Source organism: Meleagris gallopavo, chromosome 15, assembly GCF_905368555.1.
Source record: "Meleagris gallopavo chromosome 15, MGAL_WU_HG_1.1, whole genome shotgun sequence".
Classification (NCBI taxonomy): domain Eukaryota; kingdom Metazoa; phylum Chordata; class Aves; order Galliformes; family Phasianidae; genus Meleagris; species Meleagris gallopavo.
In genome coordinates, this window is record NC_139418.1 from 1386835 (window position 1) to 1399231 (window position 12397).

The 12397-nt window shown below is 47.7% G+C and overlaps 1 protein-coding gene across 2 annotated transcripts in view; it reads left to right on the top strand.

Moving 5' to 3' along the window:
- The window catches only part of LOC100544252 (protocadherin gamma-C5), a 194703-nt gene that overhangs the window by 145472 nt on the left and 36834 nt on the right, over positions 1 to 12397 (top strand). The window lies entirely within an intron of this gene.

A 12397-nucleotide genomic window follows, 5' to 3' on the forward strand; every position in this document is an offset into this window, starting at 1 on the left:
GAAATTGCTGGAGACGGTCCTTAAGCAATAATGAGATACGAGTCATGAAAATGACATAGAGATGCAATGCAAGAGGGCAACACATCCAAAAGACCAGAAAGAAAAGGATGCCCAGAGGAGCCCTATGCTATCTCTGAGATCACGAACACCAGTCCAGTAGAAAGGACTACATAGTCACCTGAAAGAAGATAATAAGTGCAGGAATCGAAACGCTGGTACTATTAACAAATTGCTGAGAGCGCGGCGGTTGTGCGGTGCGGGAGGTTCCCGCGGCAGAAGCAGCGGCGGCGCTCGGTGGAGCCGTGCGTGCAGTGCCGGTCGACGGCTGCGGGCGCCGCTGTTCACCGCGGAGGAGAGGAAGGAGCGGAGCGCTGCAGGCAGCCCCGCCCGCTGCGGCCCGGCTCGCTCGCTCGCTCTGTCGCTGTGTCGGCGTCCGGGCGGGCTGCGAGCGGCCCCGCGGTGCGGAGCGGTGCTGCAGCGAGGCGGAGGTGCGGCGGGAGCGGTGCGGAGCGGACGCCGAGACGGAGCCGAGACGGAGCCGGAGAAGGCACGAGAGAAGTTGCAGAAGAAAAATCGGAAGTGGGAGCGGCGCGTAAGCGGCGATCGTGAGGTGGCGGCGGTGTTGCGGTGGCGGCGGGACCGTGCGGGAGATGTGCGCGGCGAGAGAAGGGCGCTGTGGCCGGAGGCAGCGGGCGCTGCTGTGCTGCGTGTTGGTGGCGGCGTGGGAGACGGCGTGGGGGCAGCTGCGCTACTCGGTGCCCGAGGAGCTGCCCAAGGGCTCGTTCGTAGGCGACGTGGCCAAAGACCTGGCGCTGGAGCTGGCGGCGCTGGGCGGCCGCGGCGCCCGAGTAGTGTCCCAAGGCAGGACGCAGTATTTCGCTCTGCATGCGAGCAGCGGCCACTTGGTGACGGCCGAGAGGATCGACAGGGAGCAGCTGTGCCGTCTGCAGGAGAAATGCGTGCTGCGCTGTGAGTTGATCGTGGAGGGCGAGATGAAGGTTTATGCAATCGAAGTAGAAATCACAGACATCAACGACAATTCCCCAAGCTTCAAGGAAATCCTCGTCCTAGAAGAAATGAGCGAGACAACTGCCATCGGATCCCGATTTCCCCTTGCCGAAGCACACGACCCGGACGTGGGTGTGAATTCCCTGCAGAGCTACGCGCTGAGCGGCGACGAGCACTTCTCGCTGTCGGTGCAGGCGGGAGCCGACGGCGAGAAGCGTCCCGAGCTGGTGCTGGCCAAGGCGCTGGACCGGGAGGAGGCGGCGTTTCACGAGCTGCTGCTGAGGGCGAGCGACGGCGGCGAGCCGGCGCGGACGGGCACGGCGCGCATCCGCGTGGCTGTGCTGGACGCCAACGACAACGCGCCCGCGTTCAGCCAGGCGGTGTACACGGTGCGAGTGCCCGAGGACGTGCCCGTGGGCTCCACGCTGCTCAGCGTCACCGCCATCGATCCCGACGACGCTACGAATGGAGAAGTGAAATATTCGATAAAGAAAGGCACAGACACTGCGTCGGAGATCTTCCATCTGGATGCCGAGTCCGGAGTGATCAGGCTAGTGAGAAACCTGGACTTCGAGGAATGGAACTCCTATGAATTGGAGTTGCAGGCACGAGACGGCGGTGGCCTTTTCGACACGGCGAGGGTGTCGATCTCGGTGACGGACGTGAACGACAACGCGCCCGAGATTTCGGTGCGGTCGGCGCTGAGCGAGATCTCGGAGGACGCGGCGCCGGGGACGGTGGTGGCCCTGCTGCACGTGCAGGACCGCGACTCGGGCGCCAACGGGGAGGTGCGGTGCAGCCTGGGCGAGAGCGTGCCGTTCCGTCTGGAGCGGGCGCTGGACGACTACTACAGCGTGGTGACGGCGCGGGAGCTGGACCGCGAGCGGGCGTCGGAGTACAACGTGACGGTGCGGGCGGCGGACGGCGGGTCGCCGGCGCTGCGGAGCGGCGCGGTGCTGGCGCTGCGGGTGCTGGACGTGAACGACAACGCGCCGGTGTTCGCGGAGGCGCGCTACAGCGCCCGGCTGCCCGAGAACAACGCCGAGGGCGCGCTGGTGCTGACGGTGCGCGCGTGGGACGCGGACTGGGGGCAGAACGCGCGCGTGCGCTACCGGCTGCGGGAGGGGCGGCTGCGGGGCGCGCCGCTGTCGTCGTACGTGTCGGTGCAGGCGGAGACGGGCGCGCTGTACGCGCTGCGCTCCTTCGACTACGAGGAGGTGCGCGAGGTGGAGCTGTGGGTGCGGGCGGAGGACGGCGGCGCGCCGCCGCTGAGCAGCAACGTGTCGGTGCGGCTGCTGATCGCGGACGAGAACGACAACGCGCCGCAGGTGCTGTACCCGCCGGCGGCGGCGCCGGGTCCGGGTCCGGGCTCGAGCTCGGGCTCGGGGTCCGTCGCGGGCGCGTGGAGCTGGGCGGGCGTGGAGCTGGCGCCGCGGTCGGCGGAGCCCGGCGCGCTGGTGGCCAAGGTGGTGGCGGTGGACGCGGACGCGGGGCAGAACGCGTGGCTGTCGTACGAGCTGGCCAAGGCGACGGAGCCGGGGCTGTTCCGCGTGGGGCTGCACAGCGGCGAAGTGCGCACGGCGCGCTCGCCGCTGGCCCGCGACGCGGCCCGGCACAGCCTGGTGGTGGTGGTGAAGGACCGCGGGCGGCCGGCGCTGTCGGCCACGGCCACGCTGACGGTGGTGCTGGCCGAGAGCGTGGCCGAGCTGCTGTCGGAGCTGGGCAGCGCGGCGGCGCCGGCCGAGCCCGCGGGCAGCCTGACGCGCTGGCTGGTGCTGGCCGTGGCGGCCGTGTCGTGCCTCTTCGTCGCCTTGCTGCTGCTGCTGCTGGCGCTGCGCCTGCGCCGCTGGCGCCTTTCGCGGCCGCCTTCGGCCGGCGGCGCCTGGCGCGGCGTCCCGGCCTCGCACTTCGTGGGCATCGACGGCGTCCGCGCCTTCCTGCGCTCCTACTCGCACGACGTGTCGCTCACGGCCGACTCGCGCAAGAGCCAGGCGCGCTGCGCGGCCGGCAGCTGCTGCGACACGCTCCCGGCCCGGCCGCCGCCCGACGAGGCCGCGCCGCTGCGCGGGGAAGACGCTGCCGCGCACCTCGCCGCCGAGCCCGACGCCCTCACGGTGAGTGCTGCGACCGCGCCGCCTCCCGACTCCCATCCTCCCTGCTCGCCTCTCACTCGGGTCGTTCACTCTCTGCCGTATCGTGTTTCCCCTCCCCGCTCCCCTTGTTTGTGTGGCTTTTTGCAGTGCAAGTCTTGTTTTCATATTCCGAAATTCAGCCATCTTTTGTCCTGACGTCCTCAGTATGCACAGACTTTTGGTCCTGCTATCCCCTGTACAAGCCAGAGATGATTTCTTTCTCTGCCTAAAGAACGACTTTATTTTTATGTCGAATTCGATATGAATATACACTTCCTTTTTCTATCAGTGCGTTTGATCGTCGCTGTTTGTGCTGAATTGACTGTGCAAATCCTGCTTTGGCCATATCAGTTTGCCTGTTTTCACAATGAAACACAATCTTTACAGCTAGTATTGTTTGTCAGTTCCTTTGGGATGCCGTTTGTGAATGGCTTGTGAGGAAAACGGGGGATGTGTTTTGCTTTTTCTCAGTTTTTTATCAATACCTTGATGACCTGATAACAGTAGATCTGGGCTTATCTTTGCTAACACTTTGTATGGCATCTGCCGTGTTAGGGTTTTATCACTTCTGTGTCTGGTTTCATTACGTTTGGACAGATCCAATAGCGATGTCTCTACAGTTACATTGCTGTTCACCGCTTTGGTAGATTCAACATTATTGCCTTGTTTCTTTTCAAATGCTAAAGGCGGATCTCAATGTAGTTAACTACTTTTTCAAGACTAGGATATCATTTATAAATGCCCAGTGGTGAAGATGTTTCTATACATGTCAAAAGGAATTGTTTTGTAATCTTAGGTTTCTGTAAAACACTGCTGAATGAAGTGTTGTTCGTGATCAACTTAGTGCCAAATGCTGTTATAGTTGATGCAACTGAAGTTTGTGAATGTTGAGAGGAGAGGCTGATGTTGAACCTAAGAAGTCGGTATTTAGTGTGGTTTTGAGAAGATTACGTTTTGATTTCATTGATGGTGCAAAGGTCTGTGCTGTTTCCTCTACATTCCTCATTTGTCTGTCATTAGAGGCAATGATAGTTGCCTGGAAATGAATTGTTCTCCAGAGTTGTTTGTGGAACAGTTCTTTACTACTAGAATGACATATTATGGCATTGTGAAAGCTGGTTTATCCATCTCTCATTTCCTGTATCCCTGTGATGTACATTTCCTTCATTATGATTTTCTTATGTTCTGGTCTGTATTTCTTGGATGTTGATGGTTCATGTTTCCCATTTCTGGCCAATGCTGTTACACTGGGAAATGAGAGTGTTATATTCCAGGATATTCTTCCTTCCTTTCGCAAGACCTCAGTCAGCTGTAGACAGGATTGTCTTAATAATGCAATAGAAAGCAGAAAATTTAAGAGGAAGCCTTATAGATTCTCAGAAGAATTAACTTCCGAAATTGGCCAACAAGGAGAGGCTTCAACTTCTGGTTTCTTTATTTCTGTGTGCTTCCAACCATGAATTTGCTTTGACTTCCACCTTAGTCTTCGCTTTGCTGGCAGGTTTGAATAACTTCCCAGTAGCACATGTGGTGGGTGTGTGTCATGTGAGACGGTCTTGAAAGAGGCGGATAATGACCTTATATCTAATTTCTGCTTTACATTCGAACTCTTCTCATCCTCTCTGCATGATGATATGTTGAGGGAGAGAATGTCATTGTATGCACCCCTGTCATGCTCTTTGTACATGTAGTAGAGAAACAGGCTGAACTACTGGTCCTTTGAAGCTGTTATCAACAAACATTAAAGTCAATCATAGGAACATTATTTGGAAATAGGTTGCAGATGTTCCATGTGAAGAACTTGTGGATGGAAGAGGATTGTTTGAACTTTGACCACTTGGGAATGGAGCAGACTATGTTAGAAGGTAATTTGTATGATAAGAGCCAGCTTGTGGGATCATCACTCTAACTTAATGTCGAATAACATTTGATGAATTTGAAGAATCAGATCAGAATAGTGATATGTAATAGCTTCACTGGTCAGTTCAACTTGTTTCTTGTCAAAGTTTAAACTAGTCTGCAGTGTGGAACAGAGGCCTCAACAGTGTGTATGACCTGACTTGAAGGTTTACAGCTGTCAGGATGACCCTCAGTTTCCTTCAACTGTCACTGAATGACATGCTTTTGCTAGGAGCTGACAGACTGCTTCATTTTGGATATATTTGTGGTGCAAGAAAATGTTGTAAATGCAGAGCAAGGATGGTGAGTGGCTGGATTTGAATATGGACAGCAGGTGGGTCAGCGGTGATATTATGTGGACTGTGGTTTGATGTCACACTTGATGTCAAGACCTGTAGTATGTATGCAATGCACTTTTTCTTTTTTTCCCCCCAGTTTCTTTATCTTGCATAATAATGCTAATCCTCTGATGACTGATTTTTTCTCTGTATATAGAATATTGATGAATATTTCTCATGACTTATAAATCTTGTGTGAAGTCTCTGGTGTATCTAGATGTGACATCGTGATGTAGAATTTCTTCATAGCTCTACTTCTGTTTATAGGCCTTCTTTCCAGGGTTGCTGTGTTTCCTGTTTCCCATTTTCTGGACAGAGCATATGCTTTTGGATATGAAAAAACTATATTGCAGAAACTCTTGACTTTCCTTGAGCAAGTCTCAACAAGCTCATAAAGACAGAAACTGAGGCTTAATCCCTCATTGTTTGTGTAATGAGAGTTAGTAGGTTAGGTTGAACTTGAGCTTGATGATTTTGAAGGTCTTTTTGAACCTGAGTTCAATTATATGGTTCTGTGATTGTATGGTTTCCTGACATTATTTGAAAAAGTTCCTGTATTAACTCCTTTTCATCCTTTAAAGTTTTAGATTCATAGGAGATGAACAGGAGAGTTGGAATCTTTCCGAGAAGTGGCGAATTTTTCCAAAAATGAAATCTTCTACTGTGTAGTGTAGGGGAAGAGTTTAGGACCTTACCTGCAGCTTAAAAACTGGTTGGATTCCATATGTTGTGGGATTAATTTTAGCATCCACAGGGATGACCATTATTCCTTTTCGAGGAGTTTCTTAGCCTCATTTCTCTTTGAATGTTTCTATGTGCTGCTTGACTGATGACAGAATTTCCTGGCCTTATATTCATGTAAATATCTTGAATTCGAAAGAGCAACAAAAACAGTGATGGTTTGTTGTTGTTTGTTTGTTCGTTTTTATTTAGTAATGTGTTATATGTACATGTGCCTTATTCATGTCAGCCACAAGCTGGGTCTTTAGGGAGAGTCAGAGGTAACTCTTTGCTCTGTTCCTGTTTTGTTTATCTTCTGCCAATGTAATCCTTAAAAGATTGTCAGGTCCATCGGAATTGCAGAAATGGGGGAGTCGTTTCCCTACTTTGATTTGTAAAGTGGTCAAGGCTGAGACTTGGGTATATTTCTCTTTCAAAACAATGCCGGTGGGTGAAATGCGCCCAGTGCTGTCTGACATAACGGCACCCCCATCTACAGCAGCAAATGAACTGCCTCACTTGTTGGATGGGACTGTAAGGATACTGGTTGTTATCTTCAAAAGTTCATTTGTTGAAACAGTTTTCACGAGTCTGGTTTTGATATAGTGAATGTTGATCCAAACTTTCTTTATTTTCCTGGTGGAGGTAACCATTGAATTTTATTATCAGCATTACTGTTGCTCTTCTACATTCATTGTTTCCTAAGTGTTGGATAGATGAAAGATCTCTCTAAAGACAGTGAAGATAAATGAGTTTGCTTTATCTCTATTTACATGTATAGACCATAAGAGTCTGGTTCTTTCTGATATCCTCTAAAGACTGGAAGATCTCTTAAGATTGCAAGATTGCCTCTTAATGATTCTGTGTATAACATAGCTGCTTCTCCTTTATTCTGTTCAGAAGGTTTCTGATGATGCATCATGATGTGTTAAGCAAGGAAATGTCTTTCTATCCTTCTGTACTTTAATTTTTGTGCAGGAGTTCAAGAAATAAACTGGCCAGCTGGTCCTTTGGTGATGCCTGCCTGTCATGAAGTTGAAATGCAATTGTCTTCAATCATAACAGTTGTGTCTGTGAATGGCTTTGGTGTGATGTGTGGGAAAGGCTTGTGGAGGAAAAAGGGGATGTGGTTTACTGATCCTTAGTCTTTTACCTTTGACCTATGAGAATGGAGTTGGTGGTATCTTTGCTAACTGAAGTATTCTGTGGCAACAGCTGTTTTACAGGTTCTTCCCCTCAATTTCTTGTTGCATAATGTCTGCACAGATCTAAAAGGGATGTTTCTTCAGTAACAATAATGTTCACTACTGCTGTAGGTTTTGGCTTGTTCATTTCCTAGGTCTGGACCTTCGAAGTGTGGCTGAAAACCCCTTAAAGATTGTAATATCATTTATGGATGTGGAAAAGGGGGAGCCATTTTCACACGTGCCTTGAATATTCAGAGCTGTCAAGCAACACTTTGCTACCCTTATCTTCCAGTGAAATGTCACTGAGTGAAATGCTCTTGCTGGCGGCTGACATAGAGCCAAACGCTGCATAGTTTTGATGGCGAAAGCAAAGGCTGTGCATCCTGAGTGGAGAGTGAAATGCTGATGCAGAGCCTTGGAAATGGCTGGGTCAGCGTGATTTTGCCAGGGCAATGGTTTCATTTCATACCTGGTGCCAGCGTCTGTGCCATTTATGCAATGGCACTGGTGTCCTGTTATTAGAGACAATCTGAGTCCTCTGAGAATGAAGCTTTTGCACAAAACACTGTATGTGGAAAGATGCGTCATAGGTAGAATAGTTTGTAATTCCTGTGTGAAACTTATCCATCCTTGCAATCTTGTGATGTAGTTTCTTCATATTCATCTTTACATATACAGGCATTTACTTCATGCAAAGGTGTCCCATTTATGGACACTGCTTTTACATTTGGAAGTGAAGTATGTATGGTTGGAAATCACTTGACTAGATCTCATTCAGCTGATGACAGAATTTTGTATGTGGGGAAAAAAGAAAGGTCAAGGTCGAAGGGAATGACTCTCAGGTTCTCAGAAGCATTTACTTCCAAAAGAGGCCCTTGGTAAGGAGCTTAACTTACAGTTCCTTCACTTCTGTGTGCCTTACACTTTGCATTACTGGCAGGGTTGGATATGTTGCCAGTAGCACATGTGCTTGATGTGTAGTATGAGATTTAACAGAACATTAATGACTCCGTGTTTATATTTTGCAGTTTTGTCTTCGTTGTTCTCAGTGTCTAAATTGGGCCTCAGTGTAGCAGAGAAGACTGTGATGTATGTTCTTAATTGTAGGACTGATGGCACTGTTTCCATTGGTGTTCTTCACTTTCTTTTGTCATTTCAGTATAGAGATGGGGCAGATGGAAGAGTTTCCTTTACTTTGATTTTGTCTCCATAGACCGTAGGTGTCCCAGCTCCTATTGACTTTTTTTAAATTATGTGCATCTAGTCTCATAACCTGAAAGTGTTTCATTAGGTTTCATTTTATTGTTGCTGGGGCGTCCATGTGATCCTCAAAGACTGGAAGTTCTCTTGTAATTGTAGGATTGGCTGAGCAGTGTGCATACCTACCTTGACTATTTACAACTGTCAATACTTCTATGTGCTTATGTTTCTAAAGAGACAGCACTGAATGAGGTGCTCTTGCTGTGACCATTGGCCAAAAGTTGGATAGCGACTGAATGCTCAACAAGGAGGGCTGGAGGCTGGTGTTGAACTTGGAGAACAGCTTGGATGATACGGTTTGGGCTGGGCAATGGTTTGATTTCATACTTCAGTGTTGACCTACCAAGGGTGGAGCTGGATGTGTCTCTGCTAACAAACACATGTGTTTGTTATAGCAGCAGCCATGTTGCAGGTTCACCAGTTTCATTTATTTCTTGAAGTCCTTGGACATATACATGACTGATGGCTGAAGAGTTATACGGCATTTGAAAGAGTTTGTTGTGGTTAATTTTTAATGTATAACAGGTAGGTGTTAACCTTCAATTTATCATAGATGTTAGATCAGATTTTCCTTTTTGTCTTGTCTGAACTTCCTTGGCTACCTCTGGCTATGGTCTTTGTTTTGAGTTCTTTGTGGTTCTTCCTGTGCCTTGGCTGTCTACTAGCAATCTTTATTACACGTATATGTATCTAGTGATGTAATCTGCAAATGAAACTGATTCCTTCATATGTTGGATTAAGGATGTTTGTTGTTTATTGCCATGGTCTAAAGATGGTCCTCAACGTGGCTGAGAACCCTTCAGAGCTTACATCTGTTGTAACTGGAGGTCTTGGGGAGGACTTCTACAGGAATATACGCCTTGAATGTTTACAGCTGTCAAAACAGACTTTGATATACTTGATAGACTTTGATATACTTCGACATACTCTGATATACTTGAGTTTCCTAAAACGTCACTAGATGTTCATGCTGAGTGATGACATACAACCAGAATCTGTGGCCAAAAGTTGTCCATTGTGTCAATTCTGTGAATGCAGAGAAATGAGGGTGTGCATCTGGCTTTGAATCTGAAAAATATGTGGGTCTACAGGAGGATTGTTTGAATAACGGTTTAATTTGATCTGAACAAAGGCCTGTCCTGTTCAGACTGTTATCTTCATTTCTCTGACCTGAAGGAAATGCTAGTAAGTTATTGGTGTTAAAAACTGCATGTAGAATGATGTTATCAATGGGTAAGATGCCTTAAAATTCCATCATGGAATCCCATTCGTTTAGCTGTATCTTCATGTAACGTTGTGACATAGAGCTTCCCTATAGTCAGAATTAAGTTTCCAGATCTTTTTTTTTTTTTTTTTTCCCAGGTAGGTTGTACTTTCTGTTCCCATTTCTGGACAGCACTTTTGCATTTTGAACTGCTTGTGTCCTTTTGCTACAAATCCTTACTTCCCTTCACGAGGCCTCGAGAACCTGAAGACAGAATTTTATGTTAAGAAAATGAAGCAGAAATTCAAACTGAATCCTTCATGTTTTCTCATGAAATTCATCTTGAGAAAGCATCCCATGTTAACTCCTTTACATTCTCAGAGATGAGGAAGACACATACTAAAGAAATTGATGAAAGCCAATGAATTTTGTTAAAATGATGTCCCTTGCTATATAGTGCAGAGAAAGCCTTTAGGACCTTGCTTGCAGCTGGAGACCTCAGTAACTTCCAAGTGTTGAGTTTCAAGTGTCTGAATTAAAACCATGTTTGTGGGACGATGATGCAAGGGTTGCTTCCTTCATTTAACTGTCATTGTTTAGGATGAATGTAAGCCAGTATTTGAAATTGAATAGAAAGATGTTCATGCTGGTGCCTGCTTTGGGAAGTTCTTCTACAAGGCTCTTCGGTGAATGTTCTGCATGCAGTGTGTTCCTCAGCCAGTTGACCCAGTTTCAAGCTCTGAGTGGAGGAACAGGGTGGAAGAGTGAGATTACTTGTTAGTAAATGTGTAAATCTTGTTATTTTGTTATATTGATACTTGTTGTTGCGTATAGGTGCGCTGTATGACCTTGGTGGTGATTCACCATTGAGATCTTCCAAATATACTTACCTGTACCATGAGTAGATTTGAAAACTGTATGTTTAAAGACTAAATCTGGTTGTTGTAGATCCTATAAGCCCTTTCTCAGGCTTTGAAAGTGGTGCAAGTGTTAGGAATCAAGTCACGGGATTTCCTATTTCACTCAGATGTCTTGATTGAAAATTAGCTCGTGGAGGACATTTTGATTTTGGAGGTGGCAAACATTACAAGCTGTTGGGAATTCCTTTGCACATCTCTCCCATTTTCCTCAGTTTCCACATCCTCAGGGAGCAGTCAGGAATGGCATCCAAAAAGCCAGAAGTTTGCAGTAGGGCTGTGTCCTCATATCAGCAATGGGTCTAAAACCCCGAGCTATGAAACAGCATGGTATAATTTGTTTGCATGACTGTGTTGGAGAGAAATATGAGATTCAGGAGTGAAAAAGCTGCAGAGTATTGTCGGTTTCCTCTGGGCAGTGTTACAGACTGAGTGGCAAAGCATGATGAGATACTCTTACAATAAAGAGTTCATCATCTGCACTTCCACTGCTGCCTTACAGCTCACCTTACCTTCCGTATCCTTGTCTCCTCCTTCATGTAGTTGCATGAGATCTGTTGATCATAAGGATTGAAAATCGATGCAGGTGGTGGATGAGGTCCGCAGTAGTACTCACTATGGGTTAGAAAGTTTTCTTTTCAATTCTGTTCTCATTACCAGGTAGTGAGCTGATCTTATGGTCTTATGGTCTCCGAACGCAGTGGTGGGAATGGGCTTGCTGGTAGGATAAACTCACCTGCACATCGACCTTGGTGCAGATTCAGTCTGCCAGTGATCTTTGTGTGTGTGTCTCTCCAAAGGGAGCAGATTGTGGCTATTTCTTCTTGAAAATGGTCCTCTTTGTGAGAAAGTGACAGTGTCATTGTGACTGTTCTGCGAAAGGAGGATTGCTGTGCAGTTTCCTGGTGAGAGCCGGAGTAGAACAAGCTTGTGAAGGAGAAACCAAGTACTGCAGGTCAGACCTTTGCATCTTGTAAGGGAATGGTGAGAACTGCTTCCTTGTAAGATACGGATCAGGAAATGAAGTATCGCTAGCACCTGTGAAGGAGCCCTGTGGTCACTGATGGAGTCATCTTTCAGAGCAATCAGAATGCAAGGAAAATCCACTGTGTTTGTAGTTTCCAAACTCACTGTCTCAAGATTGTATTAATTCATATGGTCATATAATATCCACAGTCATGAACCAAGGTTTGTTGGTTTTCAGAGTCTTCCATTCCATAATTTCATTTGACCTCTTCTGAGAGATGATGCTATTACAGAAATAGCTACCAAGGAAGATAAAATACATTTTTTTTTTTCATACGTGTTGCCTTCAAGGGAGTTTTATGCTTTCTATTTTCAGAGCATCCCACTCCTGGCATGTGAATTATGTGTCACAGTTCTGGTGTCACTGATAAGCATTTTTCTCTAGAGTTGCTCTGCTTCAAAGGCTTTCTGAGCCCCCATCTTGTGCCTTTTTTTTCATCTTCTTACCTATGAGCCACCTGGAAAGCTGGCTGATGTGTTGCATATGCCTCAAGCATTAAAGGTAACACAATTGCTTCTCTTTACAATTCTCAAAACAGGATGCTGGTAATGGAAATACCCCAGGGACAGCAGGCATGTGGATATATTTTCACTGTTCCTACATCAACTTACTTACCTTTCTCCTTAAGAGAAGCACTTTTGAAGAGCAGATGGAGCAGGGCTGTGTTCAGCCTGTTACAGCAGGGAGCTGTGCTGGTCTCCATGA